This window comes from Microcaecilia unicolor, chromosome 8 (assembly GCF_901765095.1).
Source record: "Microcaecilia unicolor chromosome 8, aMicUni1.1, whole genome shotgun sequence".
In the NCBI taxonomy this organism is placed as follows: Eukaryota; Metazoa; Chordata; class Amphibia; order Gymnophiona; family Siphonopidae; genus Microcaecilia; species Microcaecilia unicolor.
This window is the reverse complement of record NC_044038.1, coordinates 145,475,827-145,499,052: the sequence shown is the minus strand read 5'-3', so window position 1 is coordinate 145,499,052 and position 23,226 is coordinate 145,475,827. Positions and strand designations below refer to the sequence as shown.

Genomic DNA, 23,226 nt, shown 5'->3' with positions numbered 1-23,226 from the left:
TGGGAGAATTTCTCAACACCCTCAATCTCAAGGAGGCATACTTGCGGTGCTGGGCTGTCACTTCCAGTTCAGGGCTTTGCCCATCAGTTTCGCCAAGGTTCCAAGAACATTTAGCGTGGTTATGGTAGTGGTGGTGTTGTCCTTTCAGCACCAGGGAATCAGAGTTCACCTGTATCTTGACAACTGGCTCATTCGTACATCATCTCATTCAGACAGCGTGGCAGTGATGGACAAAGTTGTCTATCTTCTGCAGTCGGGTTGGGTGATCAATGTTGAGAAGAGCAGACTACCTCCATTATAGACGCTGGAGTATCTGGGTATTCTATTCAATATAGCATGGGAGAGGATCTTCTTCATGGAGCGCAAGAGGTCAAAGCTGGTTCAACAGATTTGTCTTCTCGTCAAGGTAGGCCCAAGTTGTGGGATCAATGACGGTGGCAATGGAAGTGGTGCCATGGGCAGGGGCTCATATGCGGTCGTTACAGGAATCTTTTCTCAGCCACTGGTCTCTGGTGTCGCAGAAGTATGACCTTCATCTTCCTTAGACCCTGGTTGGTGGATGTCGCCCAGGAATTTGATCATTGGAGTTCCCTTTCTGATAACATAAGTAGTAGTAGGTGGTGACAACAGATGCCAATAATTGTGGTTGGGGAACTCATTACAAGCTTTATCTGACACAGGGCACCTGGATGGAACAGGAGGCTCACTGGTCAATATAGATCACTTGGAGCTTAAGGAAGTGCAGAGTGCCTTACACGACTTTGCTTCCTTTCTAGTGGGGGCCCCGGTCCAAGTTTTCTCCAACAATACAGTGGCGATGGCGTATATCAAAGGTGGGACCCGATGTTATCTGATGAAGGTGGAGGCGGCCTTCCTCATGAGTTGGGCAGAGAAACTTTTTCTCTGTTTGTTGGCAGCTCACATCATGGGGTCCTTGAATCTGGAGGCAGACTTTTATCAGCAGGAACTCCTTGGATCCAGGAGATTGGGAACTTCCAGCCATAAGTTTTAGCTGATAGTGGATTGATGAGATTCCCTGCTTCTGGATTTGGTGGCGACAAAAGGGAATGCCAAAGTGCCCAAGTTCATCAGTCTTTAGAAAGAACTGGGCTCAGTGGGGATTGATTCTCTACTGCAGCCCAGGCTGGAGACATATCTACTGTATGTCTTCTCTCCTTCGCCTATGGTAGGCCATGTGTTGAAAAGGATCAGTGCGCTTTGGGGTCGAATAATTCTGGTAGCCCGAATTGGCCTTGGAGGCTGTGGTAAGCAGACCTGCTTTGTCTGCTGGACAGGGGTCCTCTCTCAGAGAGGGAGACGCTTTATTTGGTTTCTCCGGCTGACATAGAGGATTTTCAGAGAGGGAGACGCTTTATTTGGTTTCTCCGGCTGACATAGAGAGTGGTTAGTTTTGTACCTGGCAGATTTCAATAGCGCCTTTTGAAGGTCAGTGCATATAGTCTTTTTGCAAAGGTCCTTTTCTGAACTAGAGTTCGTGTGATAGAACTTTCTTCATGTATAATTGTATATGACAAGAAAATACACATATGATATAAAGACTCCTGACGCAGGCCAGTTGGGCCGAAACACAGCTGTGTCGAGTCACATCACTTTCTAATAAACTTTGAGTTGTATTATTTTTCGGTTTCATTTTCTTGATATTTGTTTTTTTTGTGTGTGTGTGTCATCTTCGCTGTTTTTTTGTAATTTACATATTCTCGCGAGGATTAGTGTCTTCTGTTTTGTTGGACAGGGGTCCTCTCCATCTTCCACAGGTGCACGGCCTACTGAAGCAAGGTCCAGCGTTCATGGAGGATCCATGCTCCTTTGGTCTTACAGCTTGGCCATTGAAAGGGCTCAGTTGAGGTGAAAAGGTTATTCTGATTTGGTTATTGCTACCTTGCTTCAGGCTTAGAAATTCTCTACATCCATTGTGTATGTGAGGGTGTGGAGGACGTTTGAGGGCCGGTGTTGTGAGCGTGGACTATCACCCTTATCTGCTCAGATCATGCACATCCTAGTGTTTCTCCAGGCAGGTTTTCAGAAAGGCGTTGGGTTCTCAAAATTCAAATTGTGGCTTTGCCCTGTTTCAGGGGCCGACTACAGAAAACAGCTCTTGCGGCGCACCCAGATATTGTTTGATTCTTGCAGGAGCAGGCCACTTGCAGCCTTCCTTTTATATGCTGTGTCCAGGGTGGAACCTTAATTTAGTCCTTCAAGCTCTTCAGATGCCTCCTTTTGAACCACTCCAGAAGGCCTCCATGAAAGATCTTATACTAAGGACAGAGTTCTTGGTTGCTGTTGGGTTGGCATGTAGGAATTCGGAGCTTCAGTCTCTCTTTTTGGGACCCCTTTCTTTGCTTTTCAGAGGTGGGGGTCTCCCTACGCACGGTTTCTTCCTTTCTTACGAAAGTAGTATCAGCATTTCATCTGAACCAATCTGTGGAGCTTCTGTCCTTTCACAGAGAGGACAAAGAGGCTCAGTATTTTTCCTTGAAGCTTCTTGATGGTGCGTAGAGTCCTCATTAGTAAATTAGACAAACTGTGCTTTTGGTAAACAGAGGCTTGGCCTCATGGCTTCCAAGCACACAGTTGCTAGATGGCTTTAGGAGACTCTCGCGTTGGCTTATTTGCTTGCGGGGAAGCAGGCTTCTTGGGCCTTGTGGGCTCATTCTACAAGGCGTACAGCGACATCCTGGGTGGAGACTACCTTATTGTCTCCGGATATTTGAAAGGCGGGACGTGGTTGACGCTGCATACCTTTGCCGAGCAGTACAGAGTGGACATTGCGGCACTTTCGGAAAACAGTTTTGAGGCTTCAGTCCTCAGGGCAGTGGCGCAAGGATCCCACCCATTCTAGGGATTGCATTTGAACATCCCACATGTTCTTAAATAGTGGGAAGCTACGTAATGGAAAGAGAAATTAGATCTGATCTGATCATTTTCTTTAGTCCTTCCCACTATTTTAGAGGCCCACTTGAGGTTTCTGAGATGTTTATTTGGTGTGAAGTAATGGGTCAAGTAATGACTGTCACCTTGCAAGGTGCTTCCTGCATATTTCTTGTTCTCTACAAGTTGTCCAGAGATGAGAGGTCCACACTTGTTTGCTTGTCTGGTTAGTGTTAGGTTAGCAAGTTGTTTATGGTTGTTTGTTCTGAGTTTCGCGTTACTGCTTACTGAAGAGCTGGACTGGGTGCCAAGAGATGTCTCAGCTCAGTTTTCAGTTATTTCCACCTGCTGGTTGTTGGACACAACTATTCCACAGATTCTGGAATAGTGGGAAGGGCTAATGGAAAGAAAATTATCAGGTAAAACCTAATTTCCCCTTAGAAATATTAAACTGTTGAAAAAAAATGATGTGTTACATTTGATAAGCCAAGCTTTCTGCCATTCCCAAATCAAACGTTTGAACAAGATGTAAACAGCATTGAACAAGGCTATGGAGCAGGCTTGGTGGGCAAGGATAACAGGTTAGGTCTATGCTCTTTCTTCTACCATGTAATGAAAGCAAGGCATGTGTATCGCTGCATCCCTTCAACTAGTGACCATTTTTTACCTTGCAGATAGATGAAATAAGGCCATAGGTTCATTAAGTCCAAGCTGCTTCTGTTTAACAGGGAAAGGGAGGGGGAATGCTGTTTATCTGTAGCCAGTTCTGCAACATTGAGCTACTCTAAGTCTTTATATGCTAGGCAGATTTCAATAGCAGGCACAATCCTTCAGTTCTGTTTTTTAAATAGGAAGTGAGGCAGCTAAATTGTTCTACCAACTGCTACAAAAGCATAAGCTGATTAACAGGAACTGCAGCCCAAGAACTTGTGTGTAAAATGTTTCCCAATTAGATATGTAAGCCCAGATTCCAAAACATCATCGCTCCACGTACTTCTCCTTTCAAATCAAGTTTCTTATTCTGGTGAAATGTACCTGCATAAGAATAGAGTAAAAAATATAAACAAGAAAAAGCAACACTGGGCCTTCAAGAAAGAGACAATGGCAGTCCTTTATTGTGAAAAAGACCCGACACGGGCCGTGTTTTGGCGCACAAGTGCCTGCCTCAGGGGTCTGACATAAAAACTCAAAGATAATCATAAATACACATTTCACAAAAATTAACATCCATATCATAAAGTAATAATTAAAATGCAAAAACATAAAAATAATAAGATATACAATATTAAAAATGAATGTATGAGGATCAAAATCTTGTCAGTGATAACCCAAAGTGTTTAAAATAAAATAACTAAAATAAACTTCCATGAACCATTATATACAATCATATACACATTGATAACACCATTTACAAAATCATAGAATGAATTAAAATAATGTGATATATTAGCCTATTGTGATATGACTCACTCTGTACCTATTGTGATATGACTGCCATTGTCTCTTTCTTGAAGGCCCAGTGTTGCTTTTTCTTGTTTATATTGTATGCTGTATTAGAGTAAACCATTAATTTGGGACTTTTTCTGAATGCAGTAATATGTCCTCTCCTCATCCTGCCCATACTTTTGCTTTTTTGTCAACTGTTAGTCTGTGTTTCAGATATTATGTTGTAAAATAATGCCAAAAAAAACAGTTGTCTTTTTGTAATTTCATTTGTTTACCAAGGTTTTTATATTAAAACAAAAAAGGTACATATTTTTCTTATCTGGATGTCTTGTTTTATTGGTTAAAAATAATAAGGGCAGTTCCATAATTAGGTGTCCACAGTTATGTGCCTCTCACACACATATAAAGAAAATTAACATTTATAGAATACTACATAGAGCGTTCATGCGCATATGGATGTGTACAAGTACTATAGCATGTAACTGCAAGGAGGAGTGTACATTTGGGTGGAGCATGAATGAGGCTCATTCTTTCCGAATGATGGTTAGTTTCAGTGGCCTGAGATCCTGGGGAGCTGGGTTCAATTCCCATTGTAGCTCCTTGTGACCCTGGACAAGCCACTTAGGGGCCCTTTTAATAATCTGAGGTAAAAGGGGCCCTGCGCTAGCGGCGGTGGCTGTTTTTCCATGTACCAGAGCCCCTTTCACCTCAGTGGGTAAAAAGGCTGAAAAAATAAATGGATGTGTGGTAAGTTTGCACTTGCTGCTTAGCCATTTTAGGAGGGAGCACTTACTGTCACCCATTGAGGTGGCGGTAAGGGCTCACGCACTAATCCGATTACTGTAGGGTAACCCCCTGTGGAAGTAGCATGCGCTGGGGGGTGGAACTACCACGGCACCCACATTGGGCCAGCAGTAGTTCTGAGTTGCCGCACAGAACCCCTTTAGTAAAAGGGCCCTTAATCCTCTTTTGATCCAGGTACAGAAGCCTAGATTGTGAACCCAGTAGAGAAAGTACCTGCATAGAATATGTAAACCACTTTGGTTGTATCACAGAAAGGTGGCATATCAAGTCCATGACCCTTTAACCTTTATTTACACTGCCGCATTAACACCTGGTCTATTGCCGGCATAACTGTGGCCATATAAATGTTTAGAACGTCCCCCATTGCCTGCTTTTTCACATAGTAATGTGCTATTTAATTTCCATGATAGTTGATAGGCCTCATCATGCCATCAACAGTGGAAACCTCCACGCAAGTTTAGAAACAGGAATGTTTTTGTTAGTGGGCTGTGTTTTTGCCAAGACATTTTATGCTCAGTATTTTAATGACTTTTCTCCAAAGAATGTTTAAGTAGTATGCTTTCAGATGCAAACAGGTGCACAAATAGAATGCCAGATATTGGATGGAATGGATTTCGTGTCCTTCCTGAGAGAAGCCTATTTGGCTTTACTGTATTTTAGCACTTTAAACCATGTTTATAAAACTTTAGTACAATGATCTTCACTGGTTTTCAACTGGGGGGCCACTTTAGTAGAAAATAAAATATCAGTGAGAGACAGGACCATTGAAGGACAGAGCGGCTCTGGCCAAGAAGTATGAAAGGGTGGAAATAGCCCCCCACCCCCACCCAATAATATCTAGCCTGAGCTGCTCAGGTGCACTCCAAGCAACTAAGATAGCTAAAAAACAAAATTTATTTTCCACTTTCATTCTCGCTTTCTGGTTGTGGTCCAGGTCCGCGTTTTCTCTGACAATGCAGTGATGATGGCTTCTATCAAAGGTGGTTGGACCTTCAGTCATCTGATGGTGGAGGAGGCATCCTCCCTCATGAGTTGGGCAGCGCACATCGTGGGGTCTCAGCCATTCTCAATCTCCAAGTGCTTCTACCACTAATCAGCCTCCAGCATCCTGTCTGTATTCCTTTCCTTCCAAGCCAGTTCTTTCCCCGTTTTGTTAATCGTCCCCCTCCTCCTCTGGAGGCTTGATGCAGCAGTACATCAGGAAAAGCTGTTTTCTTCTAGTCCCAGGTGATTTTCAGTAGGTCTGAGCCTCCCTGTTTGCACAGTGTCATGAGAATAGCCACAGGAATTGGTGCACTGCCAAGGATCAAACACAATTGGTATCATAAGATAATATAGTAGCTGTTCTGGAAGAGGCATTCGCATAACAGATGAGGGGATAGTGTATTTAGTGAAGATACACTATCCCCTCATCATAGACTCAGCTTGTATCATGGTATAGGTCACATAAGACTGTGACATTTATTTGTACTTTTGCAAGGTTTGATCTTGTGTTTGTTTTGTTTTTGAAATATTATGCAAGCTAGTCTGCAGTTGGTAGTGCTTCAGTTGTTACCAATATGTTCTGGGTTTTCAGTAGTTCATGAGTTTGAATATTTTTTTTCGTATTATTCTGGTCTATGTTTTTATATATACTATAGTGTTCTGCTTTTGCTTTCTTTATGCTGTTTGTGTATGTTCTTATGGCTTTTCTCCATATGGTTTTGTTTGCATCTGTTTTGTTTTTGGCCCATGCTCTTTCGAGTTTCCTACGGAGTTTCTTCATTTGTAGTAGTTTGTCATTAAACCAGGGACATGGATGTTTTATTATTTTTGTTTTTGTTTTGAGTGGTGCTACTTTCTTTAGTGTGTTTTCACTTGTTTCGTCTCAGTTTCTCATGAAGTGTTTGTCCTCAGGTGGTATGTTGTTGAGTTCGTTTATTGTTGTCCAGAATGTGTGCTTGTCTACTTTTCCTCTGGTTGTGAATGTGTGTTGGAATCTTGGCTATCTTTTCTTGCCGTTTTCTTTCCATTGTAGTGTGAAAGTGAGCTTGCTGTGGCCTGATCATGGTACCTCTTCCCTTGTGTGATTTGTGAATATGTGGTTGTTACTCGTTGAGAATCTATGGGCTAGTATGTCTTAACTGGTGTCCTTTTGTGTGCGATGAGACTCCTACTGTTGTAAAGTTCTATTGGTTTATGAAGTTCATTAGTGTTCTGAAAGGTGTTTGTGTCATTTTGTTTTTCTAGGTGCAGGTTTATGTCACCTATTAGTAGGACATTGGTGCAGATGTTTGACACGATGTCCGTGAAATCATATTGGGTGTTTGTTCAGCTTCCTGGAGGGCGGTAGAATAATGTGATGCATAGTTGGTCAGTTAGTGTTGTGTCTGTGATTTTTGCATTCCAGGATTTCGATTGTTGAGGATGTGTGTTTAGCGACAGGTTCTGCTTTTGGTTGTTTTTGGTTCTGTTAGTATTATTTTGTATCCTGGTGGGCATAGGTCTAGTAGTGCAGGGTCGTCTTCAAGGTGTAGCCATGTTTCAGTTATGAGCAGTAGTCCAAGTTATTCCGTTTCTATCCAGGCTCCTAGTAGTGTTGTCTTATTTACTGCTGATCTCGCATTTATGTAACCTATTTGTATTGATACATATGTGATGTTTAATGTTGGTGTTTTTAACAGTTTGTGTGGTCTGTTTGTTTTGCTATTGTGGTTTTGTTGGGTGGTGTTCATGTTTGGTTTCATGTTGCTGGTTGTTTGGCCACTATGTTGTTGTTTAGGTGGCAGTTGGGCTCTTCCAGTTGTTGGAGTGGGTGTCTTCTTCCTGTGATGCATACTGGTATTTTCCATTTGGTTGGAGTTGTTCCTGGTATCCCCATTATCCACATTGTTATTGTATAGTAGAAGATCTTTGCCCTTAGGTTGGTCATTTTGGGGGGTTACTTCTGGCTTGGGGGTGTTTGCGTGTGAATATGTGTTTGTTTGGGCTCCGAGGTGCTTGTGTGTTGCATGGGGCTGTTTTGGTTTTTTTTTCTCCCTTGGTTGGGGGGTTTGCGTACATCAGTGAGAGTGATCAGATTGAAGAGAGGTAGCTAGTGCTTAAAAACAATACCCGCAGCAGTGAAAAATGTTCTTCAGTAACAGTCACGTCTAAAAGATAAATGAGTAGTGGAAGTTCTTGCTCAGAGAGTGGTGGATGCTGTGGCTACCTTAAATTAGTCTTATGATCCACAAGTTATTAGGAAACCACTTGCTTATAAATTGTCATTTTTACCTCTATTCCATTGTCACATTTGACTGAAGTTTGAGGAAGAATCTTACCAAAAGAAAGGAAAACACTCAACACCATAAACAGAAAATCACAAACAATGTAGCCAATTACAATTGTCATATTTTACTTGAGTATTTATAATATACAGATATAAAATGGCCAAGCACAGATGCTAAATAAGGCCCTATTTGTAGAATGTCATATTTATAAGTGTCCTTGGGAGCTTTGGTTATGGAGAGAAGGCTGACGGCTAATAGTCAAGAAGCTGACAAACAATCAGAAATGCTGACTTTTAGCATTTCATCAAAAGGGCAAATCTGCAGAACTCTTTTCACTATTTCTTCATTTATAAGCATGGGCTTGTAGGACCTACAAGATTTCCACATATCTGAAATAGATTTGTATTTTTTTAGTGAGTCTTCTCTCTCTCTCTCTCTCTCTCTCTCTCTCTCTCTCTCTCTCTCTCTCTCTCTCTCTCTCTTTTTAAATCAGTTTTCCCAGTTGGGTTTTCATCTCAGTCAACAGAGCTGGGATCTAACACCATGAGCTTTCATTAGCAGCTACTTGAGGTTTCTTCACAATTTTAGATCTCCCAGCTTATTCACCCAGTCAGTGCAGCAACAGTCGGGAAGGAGAGAGAGAGTTAATTGCTTGCTTTATTTTGTTCAGCGTTCCCATCTTTAAAAAAAAAAAAAAAAAAGATGATTTTCAAATTAAGACAATATGCAATCACACATTAACCTACCTCCTTGCATGCAAAAGTATCAGATATCACTGTTACTCAACCTCCTACCCTGTGCAAATCCATTAGGAGCCAATAAAAAAAATGACAACCACCTATTATCCCCATCTCAGGTCTTCAGGTGTTCCCAAAACAGCTCAATGTGTCTGGCATCTCATTCCACAAACATGTGGTTTCCATAGAGAACATTCTGTTGCAGAACCCAGTTTCTTTCACTGATAGAACACACAACTGCCTTTTTTGACTAGAGCGCAAAGCTGTCCCAGGAAAGTGTCAACCAATCCTGTCCTGTAGGCACAACAGTTAAAATACTGTACTAGGAACCAGGGTTCTGAAGACCTACAATCGTGCTCTTAATCTGGGCATGAGGTGTCACCATTGCACAGTGACTGGGACTTTTGATGATCTACGAACATTGCCTCAGCAGTATCCCCTGGCCAATTCAGAGAGTAGAAAGCCAAAGATGAGAATACATCCCAGGTCTCTCCAATGTTAAGAAGACTTGCCCTGTGCTACTTTTGAGGTATTGGGGAGAGAAAACATAAGATGGATTAAGATTTATATATGTCACCTAGATAGACACCCATTGTAAAATCACTGGGGAGGGGGCGCTTGCAGGGCTTATAAGAAGCCGGGTTTTCTGCAACGTGCAGCCACAGGGTTGCTCAAAGGGGCATACCTTTTTCCGTGGGAGCCAAATGGACCACTGCCAGAGCAATACCTGAGCAATGTTGGATTGCTCGTGATACTGTTGTGACTAACTCTTCATGGGGGATGTGGAAAGCAAAAACTAAGGGCTCCCTTTACAAAGGTGCACTAACGTTTTTAGCGTGTGCTAAAAATAAACATACACTAAATGCTAGAGACACCCATATATTCCTGTAGGTATGTCTAGCGTTTAGCACATGCTAATTTGTGTGCACTAAAAACGCTACTGTGCCTTTGTAAAACACCCCTAAATCAGGTATGGCAGTAACATCAGGCCCAGTGGATAAACATCTTGTCCTGACTGGAGCTTTAAGGTCCTTAGGCTCATAAACTATGTCTCTAACAGGAGCTTCTTTGAGCTCCCTAGAATGAACGACTCCTCTCCCTCCTGATAAAGCTCACTCTCTGGGGGTGTCACTAGTGGATACCTCCTCATCTATAGTGAGAGATTCATTGGGAGTTAAACTGCTTGTGACTTTGCTGATTTATTCTGAGGGCAGTCAGCAGGTTGTTACTTTAAAAGACTTATGGTCAATTGTTTCTCAAATGGAGGGGTTATTTAGAATTGTGATTGCTCACAATGTAACTGTCTCTGAAGAAACAGTAGAGAAACTTGTAAATGTTTCTATATTGGATAAATGTTTGTCATCTTCACAAACCCAGGTTGTCCCCCTGCCAGCAATTTCAATATCTGAAATTAAGGATTCAATTAATATTCTTTTTAGTTCATTCCAAACCTGAAACTATGGAGAACGTGTGCATGGTTAGAAATTTAGGGGGTCTTTTACAAAGGCGCACTAGCGTTTTTAGTGCATGCTAATGATTAGCGCTCGCTAAATGCTAGAGACGCCCATAGAAATATATGAGCATCTCTAACGTTTAGCTCATGCTTATTTTTAGTGTGCGCTAACAATGCTAGTGCGCCTTTGTAAAAGGACCCCTTCATTTCTTAACTTTTCCATTTATTTGCAGTTCTTCAGTTTGTGCATGCTAAATCTTTATTTTGCACAGACCCCTGCGGAAGGCTGTTATTCCGATACATGGCCTGTGTAGGGTCATTTGGGTTGCCTCTTTACTACATTGTGGATTATTATTGTTCTTTGGCAAATAAACTTTGGAACTGTTTTTTCTTCCACTCTTGGTTTTGTATTTTTATTTGCTCTCACAAGAGATTCTGTTGAGGGAATATTTTAAAGAAGTATTGTTGAATTCAGATACTATAACTATTTCAAATTGCTACTATATATCTACTAAGAAGTGTGAACCATCCGAAAATCATCGGGAGTGGATTAGTTTGTGTCCCTAATTTAATTGGTTTCTTGGAGGATTCTTGGGACACTATGAGGGTCCTTTACTAAGCTGTGGTATAAAGTTGCCTTAGTGTGCCCATATGTGGATTTTTCCCATATTCTAAGGCCATTTTTTAAAATATATATATTTTATTTATTGGTATACTAATAGAAAAAGCCCGTTTCTCATTGAAATGAAACGGGCGCTAGCAAGGTAATCACCTTCTGCCATTAATGTTTTTAAGGGAAGTTCCAGGGTCCTCCCTCCCTCCCAGTTCCAGGGTCCCCCCTCTCTCCAAGTTCCATGGTTGTCCCTCCCTCCCAGTTCCAGGCCCCCTCCTTCTGAATTTTAAAAGTCATCCTGACTTACCTCGTTGGGGTTACGGCGGCCGGCAGCAGCGGTAAAAAGTGTGCAGGCTCGGCACTTCGGTTTTCCCCTCTCTGTCTCTCAGCTCTGGTCCCACCCTCATTTCCTGTTTCCGCAAGGGCAGGACCAAAGCTGAGAGACAGAGAAAGGAAAACTGAAGTAAGTGCTGAGCCCGCGCGAGGTAAGTCAGGATGACTTTTAAAATTCGGAGGGAGGGGGCCTGGAACTGGGAGGGAGGGAGGGAGGGAGGACAGATGATGACCCTGGAACTCGGAGGGAGGGAATGAACTTTCGGTGGGTGAATATTATATGCAGCCTTCCCTTCCCTCCGAGGGCGGGGCAGTAAGAGCGAGTGTGATTGCCTGTGGTTGGTCCCTTCTCCTTCTGACGTTGTGTTTGTTTCCCTGGCAACTATACAGAGTTCCCTCGAGGGCGGGGCGATTACGAACCCTACGAACACTACACGGCTTCACTGCCACGGAGTCAGCTTCAGAACATTGGAGGTGCAAATTGTTATATTAGATAATCAATTTACAAGTCATAATACTTGAACAAGAAAATCAGAAAAGTAAAGTTTACATCAAATACAAAAAAAAGGAAAATTTTTAATCCTCTTTAGACCACAATTCAGGGGGGCCTGCACAATATATAACTCATGAGATAAGCTTCAAGAAATCCTTTCACAAAAAAAAACCGCTATAACCCCACCTCTATCATTTATTCTCAACTTTGGGTAATACTAGTGTGCACCATTTTTAAATCGATAAAGGCACTTAATTGTTCTGGAAGAAAAAAAACATATTTTATCCCAGTATATTTGCATGGATAATTAAGATAAAAAGAAGCCCCGAGTGCCAAAGTGTCTGTTCTTAAAGCCAAACACGCTTTCTTCCTTTCTTGTGTTTGCTTTGTAACATCTGGAAATATCCAAACTTTTTTTTACCATAAAACAGAGTTTGCAAATTTCAGAGGGATAGCCTTTTCACCGCTTCCAAATCTTGCTCAAATACAAATGAAACCAATAAACTCATCCTTTCTGAATCTGTTGATAATGATGTTTCTAATAGTTCAGATATATTTTGTGAGTCTTTCTTTTCTTGATGAATCATTTCCAAAGAATTCTTTGAGGTTCTCTTATTAGGTATATAATATATCCGATTTATTGGAGGATTAGTTTCTGGGGTAAATTTCAAAAATTCAAACAAATATATCTTAAACACGTCCAAGGGATTAATACCCGGAGATTTTGGAAAGTTCAGGAAGTGAAGATTTAATCTACGATTATAGTTTTCTATCTGTTCAATTTTTCGATGAATTATCATTTTGTCTTTTAGCACCATAGCGGAGCAATCTTGTAACTTCTTAACATCATCTTTAATTATGTTTACTTAAGTGTTGAATTCTATCTTTATGCCTTCTAATGAGTTAGATAAAGTATCGACAGTACTCACTAAAGTTGAAACTTCAGCTGTAGATCTGGCCACTGTATTATCCAACTGTTGGAGAGCTTCCCAAATGCTCTCCAGCGTTACCGTCTCTGGCTGTTTTAATGGCGCAACACACTCAGTTGAGGCGCAAACAGGCCTCAAACCTCCCTGCGGACCCGTCTTCTCAATACCTCGATCTGGAGGTCTACCCTCAACATTTTCAAGATCAGGGGGCCTCCATTGAGACAAACGTCCTTCAGGGAGAGGCAGTGGGTTGAGAGCCAGGGGAGAAAGGGTAACATCCAGACCCAATTCTCCGGGGTCTCCTCCTCCTGGAGCAACAGCAGGGCTCCTCCCGGAATTCTGGGCAGGGGCTCTCATAGCAAATCTTTCAATAGACTGCTGCTGAGGTGAAGAGGTTCTTGCAATCGAGGAGCCAGCCTTAACCATCCCCTTACGTTTGGTATGAGGCATCGGGTGGAGGAAAAGTTTTAATTCAGAGCAGCCAGCGAGAGAGTTCAACCACGATCAACAGCGTGCCACCATCTTGACACACCCTTACTAAGGCCATTTTTATAATTCTGTATTAATGGCCATGTGCTATGTAGCCACTAGTGCACAGCCATTAAAAGAAAAAAAAAAAAGATAACAGCACTTACCAACACCTATTTTGTAGGTGGTAAGGACTCGCATGATAATGTATCTGAGCTAACTGATCAGTGCAGAAATCCCCAGACATACCCCCTCAGTGCAAAAATTAAAAAAAAATTTTTGCGCGTGGTTAGCACACGCTGATTTCAAACTTACCGCAGGATGCCTGAGTATGTCCCAAGTAAGCCTTTTTTATTTTCAATTTATACATTTTAAACATGCATTACAAGTCGAACACTTGCACAAGAAACACAGTGAAAGCTTCTTTACAAATGTACTTAATAAAGGAGAAATAATGAAATCAAGAAGCTTTAAATCTTCCTCAGACCAGTATAGAGGAGGAGGAATGGAAATACAGAAGAGATCAAAACAGAAGACATTAATAAGGAAATCTATAACTAGAACATACCCAGCTATACCTTATAAACCGAATTACGATGTTCCACCACTGGTCAACTTCCTTAGGTCCAAAAAGGATCTTAGATGATCAAGTGCAAAGAAAATATATTTCAAACCAAGATACTTCACAACACATTTGCACGGATATGCCAATAAAAAAGTTCCTCCCAAATTATCTAAGCAAGAAACACAGGTAATCAAAGGAAATCCCTCCAGCTAGTGAGAGCCCTCTAACACTGCAAATAGCCCGATCGCCATCTTGGCCACTCTCCCTCAGCCAATAAGTTGGAACTCTCTTCCTCCCACAGTAAGCCATTTTACAGTAAGAATGTGCTAGCTGTTACCACAGCTTTGTAACAGGACCCCTATATTTTCTAGATCCAATCTGGTTACCTTTTGAATGAGGATTAGCATAGTGTTCTGAAGCAATATTTTAAAAGAGAAATTCCCTTTCCTGGCATCAGTCTTGGTTTTCCAGATGTTGCTTTTTGGCTTTGAGGTCTAGAACTTTGGCTCTTGGGGCCACATTTTTCTTGAAATTTCCTTGTAAATGTTGGTACCTAATCAGGATAAAGATGTCTTGTGGGATTCTCTACAGTTAGATACATTTCTTCAAGGACATAATGAGTAATCATTCAAGGTTTAGGAATATAGGAGGTTTTTTGTTTTGTTTTTACTGTGCTAGTGTAGTGTCAGGACTTTTTTTGTGTGGCTATAATGACTTGTTTTTTCTTCTGTTTTCACTTTTTCCCCCTTGAAGTAGACTTTTTGGAAATAATGTGTACTTTGTATTCTTCTTATAGTGATATGGATTCTATTTTATGTCTGTGTGTTGTTGTTTTTTGGGGGGAGGAGCATTGTATAATTTAAAAAAAGTTTCTTTTTTTTCCCCATCAAGATTCTATATGAGTAAATGGGAGAGCTGTGACCCAGGTAGATTTTGTGAATATTTTTAAAAGGCTGGATTGCTTTAATAAAACTATATGCTGTTAGTTTTCCCGGTTCCTCCCTTGGCAGGATCGTTGTTTACTCAGAATGCTAACTGGCAAAACAAGTTTTGTGAGTTCCCATGCTCTTTAATTAAAGCTGTGTTCTTAGTGATGGATAAGAGGCTGTTCTCCTTCTCTAGGTTCATTTTTTATTTCAGATAACCAGCCGTGATGCTTGGAGATGGTTTCCCTTCTCTGATCTTAAAGCAGAAAACACGTGGCCTCTGAAACAGGAAAGGAAATACAGGATGCATTTTATCAGGAATATTCTGTTTAAATGAAACAAATAATATATTGAATGAGATAATTAGAAATTTTAAATGTTAACATATAGGAGGATAGTAGTATGTTGTGGGTGTGTTCTCTGTATTTTAAAAAATGAATTAATAAATTTTGAAAAGGATGACTTATGGTGGTGTGTATTGAGCAAGTTTTGAACAGAAATAAAATAGGAGATGTAGGGCTGACACAAGCACAAGGAGCACACAGCCTCAGAATGTGGTGCCACCGCCCTTCCTGGACCACTGTCACCCAGCATGGCCTCTCACTTCCAGAACAGCCCCGGCTGTAACACTTTCTCTTTCATTTCTTGCAGGGACTGTGGACTCAAGTCCCCGGGAAGATCTTCCTTCTCCCAGACAAGCTGGACTGTAAATGCACATTGCTTTAGATTCCCTCAGACAGAAGGTTGTGTTGTCATTCTTTCAAATCTGTCTTCTCAAAAAAGATTTTTCATATATTAGGTATCAAAAAGCATTGAAAATCCCATGTGTTTGAGACATATTTATCTGTTGCACACTGGTGGACAATACATCTGTGGCCCACATAGAGCATGAATTACTATATGCAATCCATCACTGAAAGACAATACAATATCTAGGAAACAGGATTAATCTCACTCAGTGGCGTACCTAGGGTAGTTGACACCCGGGGCCGGTCATTTTTTAACAACCCCCCCCCCCCCCAAATCCAGTACTAGGCATACCGAGAATACAAAACACTCAGGACCTATAGAGCAATTCTACCATACCATAAGCAGTAATTTGTACGAGTCACACAAGGAAAAGGAAAGCATCTTAAACACTACAGTGAGCATTAGAACATCAATTCACCTATTGTAAAACCAAAACAGACAGATTAGTACAGATCGTCAATCCTGCAGTCAATGCCAACCGAAAGCCATGTCTTTTTCACAAACACAGATACACCCTAATCCACTATAGAATAAGTAATCATAAACTTTCTATTTAGACAAAAATTAAACTTAACCCCCGATGCCAGACTCTGCATACAATGCAACACCACAGAAACAGAAAATGTCCTCTAGTACTGTGCAAAATATAAAGACAGCAGATGTAAATTTGAAAAAACTAACAAATACCAATCACCACTTTACAAATTAACAAATAGAAATAAAACAAATACAGAAAATAAAATAATACCATTTTATTGGACTAATACATTTAGCTTCCAGAGGCCAAAATCTCCTTCCTCAGGTCAGTACAGTATAGTGCTTTTACAGTATCCTATCCTGACCTGAGGAAGGGGGTTTTGTTCTCTGAAAGTTGTCAAAATGTATTAAAATTAGTCCAATAAAAAGATTATCTTATTTACATGTTCTATTTATAAACAACATAGCTACAATACTATATTCTAAAGCAAAATAATAAAAATATATATTTACAGTTTGTTGTCTCTGGTTTCTGCTTTCCTCATCTTCTTTTCACTGTCTTCCTTCCATCCAGGATCTGTCTTTGCTCTCTCTCTGCCATTCAGTGTCTGCCCTCTCTAATGTCCCTTCCATCCACTGTCTGCCCTCTCTCTCCCTTCCATCCACCATTTGCCCCAGTCTGCCCTCTTTCTCTCTCCCCCTTCCACCCACCATCTGCCCTTTCTCTCTGCCCCTTCAATCCGTCTGCCCTCCCTCTCCCATCTATCCAGGGTCTGCCCTCCCTCACATTCCCCACTTCCATCCAGGGTCTGTCCCCTCTCTCTCTGCCCCCTCTTTTCAGCCCCCAGTTCCACCTGCCCCTAGTTCCAGCCCCAGCCCACATCTCCCACCTGCCCCCCTTTTCAGCCCCACTATCCCACCAGTCCCCAGCCCTTTTCTCCCATTAGTCCTGAGCTTCAGTCCCCAGCCACTTTTCCCTGTCCCCTTTTCAGCCCCTATTTTCAACCCCAGCCCTTTTCTCTCACCAGTCCTGAGCTTCAGCCCCAGCCAGTTCTCCCTGTCCCCTTTAAAGCCCCCAGTTTCAGCCCACAGTTCCAGCACTAGCCCCCTTATCCCAAATACCCTCCTTTTCAGCCCCAAGTTCCAGCCCCCTTCATCCACCACATGCTTTGCATCCCCCCTTTTCAGCCCCAGACCCATTCTCCCACCTGCCCCAGGCATGGACCCATTCTCCCTCCTGCCCCCTTGTCAGACCCCAGTTCCAGCTTCAGACCCCTTGTCCCCTCTGAGCACCCCCACCCCTCCCCAATTCCCTTCTCCCCTCTGAGAACCCCTCTGAGCTCCCCCCACCCCTCCCCAATTCCCTTCTCCCCTCTAAGAACCCCTCTCAGCTCCTCCACCCCTCCCCAATTCCCTTCTCCCCTCTGAGAACCCCTCTCAGCTCCCCCACCCCTCCCCAGTTCCCTTCTCTCCTCTGAGAACCCCTCTCAGCTCCCCCCACCCCTCCCCAATTCCCTTCTCCCCTCTGAGAACCCCTCTCAGCTCCCCCCACCCTTCCCCAATTTCCTTCTCCCCTCTGAGAACCCCTCTCAGCTCCCCCACCCCTCCTCAGTCCCCTTCTCCCCTCTGAGCTCCCCCACTTCCTTCTCCCATCTGAGCCCCCCCCCCCTCCGTGGAGAGCGACAGACCCCTCTTCTCCTGCTACCACCCTGCATTTTTTTTAATCCATGCAGCGACGCAGGCAGCGCCTCGTGTCTGCCCTGCTGTGTGCTGTGAAAAAAAGAAAATCGCTTCGCTGGCGTCGGGCCTTCTCTCGCTATGTCCCGCCCTTGAGGACATAGGAAGTTACCTCAAAAGAGGGCGGGACATAGCGAGAGAAGGCCCGACGCCAGCGAAGTGATTTTCTTTTTTCACAGCACACAGCAGGGCAGACACGAGGCGCTGCCTGCGTCGCTGCATGGATTAAAAAAAAACGCAGGGTGGTGGCAGGAGATGACGGAGCACCTCCCCCTTGGTACGCCACTGATCTCACTCCTGGGTTGTGCACCCTCTATAGCTTTTCCTATTTGAGCCAGGTGTTAATTGAAAGTGTTGGTTTGGATTCAGTTCAAACTTTGTTCCTTTGTTTATAAAGGATAAAATGGGTTAGCGCCTGCCTGTCTTGCTAACTGGGTTAATCTACTTCTCTCAAGGTCTTCTTATAATATGTGTAATTTGATGTTGCTGCAATTTCCACCCATTAGACAGATTAGCTATAAATCTATAGTCAATTCTTCGTTGTATTATCAAGCTGCTGCAGTATGGAATTTGTAAACTTTGGAAATTTGTATCAATTCTAACTACCTGGCATTGTGTAAAATCTTAAAAACTTGGTAATTTGAGGCATTTTTCTGAGTTAGGTTAGGTATCAATATGTATTTCCTGGAATTGCTATGATCCAGTTTTCTTTTTTCTAAGTAATCCGTATCAAATTGTTCAGGAGTTTGTGGTCTAGAAACATTGTATAGTATAGTATGGCAGATATACTAGCATAGAAGTCAACTTTTCAAAATGATTGGGGGATGCTAAACCCAACAGAAATTACCCTTCCCTGGACACAGTCAAGGAATTGTTCCCAATATGGGGATGTTCAAGCACCAACAGAGATGGCACCTATGTTTCCAGGTGTGAAAGAGGCATGTGTATAGCTGACTCATAAGTGAGGTTTTTCAGTGGCAATTCTATTGCTATAGAACTTGCTACTGAGGAAATTAGGCTAGCAGCATATATTTTCATTTTCTGAAGCCTGTTTCTTAGATTTTTGAGAACACCTGAGGGACTAGGATTTGGTGCAGGTGGCTTGAGGGTTTTGGGTGAGATGTGATGGTAGAGGTAATGGAATTTCATTGCTATATTGTTGCTCTGTTGATTGTAAGTCACTGGTAAATTTCAATTAATGAAATGGAATGGTGGGCAGTCAAAGCTCCACCAGTGAGTCACTTCTAAATTTTAATGAATGGAATGGTATGGTATGGTGGGCAGCCAAAAGCTCCACCAGTGTGGGCAGGCAGCAGGTGCAGATGTGGAGCATTCAAAGGCCAGAACCTTCTTCCTCAGGTCAGGACAATATGTGCAATGGATGACAATATCAGAATCAAACATATAAACGGCAAGTGACCGACTCACCTGCAAATGCGTAGTAGAGTCGGAACGCTGAGAGTGTAGAAGTCCAAGCCCCGCCTCCACCAGCAGTACAGCTCAATAGGGAGGAGGGCTTCGACATGGGCGTGGAAATCGGAGGAGGAGGGAGCAGGGAGGGGAGGAGGGGGTGGAACTGAGGGAAACAGACGCTGGGGGGAGGGCAGGGGAGAGAGCAGGGTTGGTGGACGGGGGGGGGGGGGCCCATAGGAAAACAAAAAACTAGCCCGTTGTTACGGGCTTAACGGCTAGTATATAAATAAAACATAGCATTCCAAAAAGTATCTGGGGTTTGGGCTGCTGTTCAGTGGCGTGCCAAGAACCCAAATTAGTAGATTGAAAACTTCCTTTGCCCACAAGAACATTTTAAGAGGTTGTTTTAGTAGTTTATAGTTTATTAAAACTTGCTATACTGCTAAAACTGACATAGCAGAGCAAAGCAATATACAGGCTAAAATGGAAAAAGAAACAGAAAGGAATTCTATAAGTGACAGGACAGAGGACATATATGTATAAATAGCATACACATTTAAAAATAATGCATACATTTTTAAGGAACATGTATTTCTTATTTTACAGCTTTAGAGTGGCAACCTACAGTTTAAAAAATGTCCTTATCTGCATTTGCACCTGCTTTGAGACAAATTTGTCAAATACCTGCTTATTCAGACCTGGGGGTCTGCACTCATGGTTAAAGGAGGGCAATTATGCTTACCTCAGTGGTGTCTACTACCACCTGAAATAAAAAAAAAAAAAGTAGTTATTTCAGTCAGCTGCTTAATTGACTCATCTTGTACGTGAAGTTTTGTGAAATCTCATGCTTACATGGATATGTGCCAGCGAATACTTCTGTATGTTACTAAATTGACACCAATGTAATTACCAATGCATAACCATTTAAAGTCCATACTGCTGTCTTTTAAAAGTGTTTTTTGGGGGAAATTGACACTCCTGCTGTACATGTTGACAAATACATATGTTTTAAAACATATTTTACAAAATGCTCCATGATCAGAGCTTTTTGTAAAATACTTACGGAATTGTGAATGTCTAAAACCTGGAGGTCCCAGTGCCTATGTAGGTACAGTAATCAAAATAGGGCTTATTAGCTAATGGGTGGCATAGAGGCCCTTTCACTAAACAACGGTAAGCTCACCACGCGCCAATCCGGAAGTACCGCAGGAGCCCAGCGGTAGTTCCCACTTCTAGCGTGTGCCACTTCTGGTGCTTCAAAAATATGATCTATTTTTATAGTGCTGAATCACCTGGTTACCACCAGGTTACTGCGGGAGCCCTTGCCACCATCTCAATGGGTGGCGGTAAGGGCTCCCCCCCCCCCCCCCGAAATGGCTGCCTAGTCAGTGTTTCACTTATGCATGGCCATTTCTTTTCCTCAAAAAGACAGCCAGTGTGGTAAAATGGGGCCTCAGCGTGTGTCAAAAACACACACTGATGCTAGCGTGGGACCCCTTTTACTACAGCTTAGTAAAAGGGCCCTGTGAAGAAACAGTGTGTGTAACATGTATTGGATATTTTCCTGCATTATGTTTTGAAGTGTATTTCTCCTATTTGGCCAGCAGGTGGTGTTTCTTTGCTGTAAAGCGGTTACAGAGAACTGAGTATATTTTTCTGTAGTTTGACACAAAAAGGAAGCAAGAAGCAGTAGTATATATTTGAAATCTTGTTGACTGGGCTCTGATTGCCCAGGAACTCATCTCATTTGGACTTTACTGGTTTTGAGTTCAGTTTCAGCCTGGGAGAAGAGAGAGAGAGAGCAATCTCTTTGCTGAAGCCATGTGAAAAACAGTTATATTTGATAACTGGTGAACAGTTATATATGTCCTGATCTCCCCAGGTACTTTCTAGGAAGTATGCAAATGTTCAGTTAGTTTTCTAATTGATCCATTTTCAGGTACTTGTTATTGTTTGCTATTTGCACTTTTTTTTGTTGTCCACTGTTCCAAGTTCTGAGAATAAACACAATTCTTTGTTTGCCCTGAGCTAAAAAATATTTTAAAATGTTTATTGGAGGGGTGTGTCTGGGGGCAGAACATAGGTATTGATGTGCTAATCAGCATGTTTGCATGACCGCATGCTAACTAGTTAGCACAGGATTACCACATGAGCTCTTAACGCCTACAAAATAGGTGTTGGTAAGTGCTCCTACGGAAATTATTTTTAATGGCCACACGCTAATGACAACATTAGTGCATGGCCATTAATAGAAAAGGAAATCAGCCATTTTCCTGCAGCAGTAAAAATGGCCTTAATGTGTGGCAAAAACTTGCACACCGGTGCACTAAGGGCATTTTTTACTGCAGCTTAGTAAAAGGACACCTCTGTCTTGTACTTCTGTTTCTGGCCAGAACTGTATTTTTCTTTGTGATTGTCTTTTGTAGAATGTTCAGTCTTGCAGTCTAGTCTCCTGTTTCTGTTCTTCTGTTCTGGTTTTGTTGGATTGAGATGGATGACACCTACTAACCTGTCTTTGACAGTGCAATTAAAAAAAAATCCAGCTTACATTGTCACTGTTTTTTCTTGACAGCCTGTGTGTATCCTACTGACTGGAATCTTGCTGTACTGTTCTAATTAGTTAAAATAAAAAGATAATTGAAATCTCTCTATTTAAAGAGAGAAAGCTTCATTCAAGCTTTTTCACTTCTTACACACCTTTACACCCAGATATCATTGTGAAATTTTACATCTCTGGTGTGTTGTCAGTAGGTGTTAAGTTCTCTTCAGAACTGCCACATTTCTCTCATAAAATATATCTACTTTGAATACTTTTCTCACACATAAGTGCCTTAGGCACAAGTGATCTGTGTAAGACACTTTCTTAACATGATTCACCCTTAACAGGAAATTTCAATAACATCACTTTCCTCAAATGACAGAACAATCCCAAGTCTCTTGTGCAGCATTCTGCACAGGGACCAGGAGGAGGCACTGATTCATACTATTACCCATCTCCCCCCCATCCTCCCAATAAAAATGATCAACAGCAATGAAGGAGGCAGAAGAGAGTGGCTCAATTGTGTCCTGCTTGTCTTGGTTCAAATTCAGCAATCGGAGCCAGGGGTGCTGGAAGAGAAGTAGTGATACAATTTTGAATGTATTTTTCTCATTTATGGATGTTATGTTTCATGGTCATAAAGTTAATGAATGTCTGAATGTTTCTCTAAGCACACCGCTGGCTTAGGAGGTACCTAAGTGCAATTAATCCTTGAGGGCCCGAAGCATTCGCCCACTCTGAAATCTCTTGAATAGAGCATAGGTGCCAACTTTTCAAAATAATTGGGGGAGGGGTGCCAAACAATAGAAATGACTCCTCCCTGGACACACAGAAATCCTTAATATTGGGGGTGCTCAAGCACCTTCAGAGCTGGCTCCTATGTTTTGCACTTAAGAGTAAATTGGATTTTGGAGTCATTCTCACTTCAGGATATATATATTATTTAAACATAATTTACCATTACGGTTCACAAATGGCGGAAAAATATTGTCTATGCACTTCACAATTCGAGGTGAACTATTCTTCAGGTCTTTATAATTAACTCTGATTATGATTATCCAAATACGCTCAGCTATTTTTTATATAACACCCATAGGATATGGTTTGTGGTTCATACATTTGTGTAGGTTACCAGCTATCATCGGTGACCATTTTTTGACAGAACTCTTCTCTATCATCACAGCAGAGGGCGCTACTACAGCACTCAGGCACACCAAAGACACGTGGTAGGCTGTGCAACCTTCAAGTGGTTCCATCCAGTCTTGTGCAGGAAGTGGTACCGTGCGTTCTCCACCTTATACCGCACTGCTACCCCCCCCCCCTCCAGTGGTGACAGTGGTAGCGCCCGCGGTCGAACAGACAATACGGAAGCCAGGAAGTTTTTTTTTTTTTTAAGAGAGTTG

The 23,226-nt window shown here is 42.2% G+C and overlaps 1 long non-coding RNA gene across 1 annotated transcript; it reads right to left on the bottom strand.

Moving 5' to 3' along the window:
- Positions 1-8,837: 8,837 nt before the first annotated feature.
- Positions 8,838-23,131, bottom strand: LOC115476946. The gene is made up of 3 exons (XR_003943246.1): positions 22,941-23,131; positions 20,027-20,047; positions 8,838-9,069 (listed from the first exon to the last, which is right to left on the bottom strand). It is a non-coding gene; the product is annotated as an uncharacterized LOC115476946 (long non-coding RNA).
- Positions 23,132-23,226: the final 95 nt, after the last annotated feature.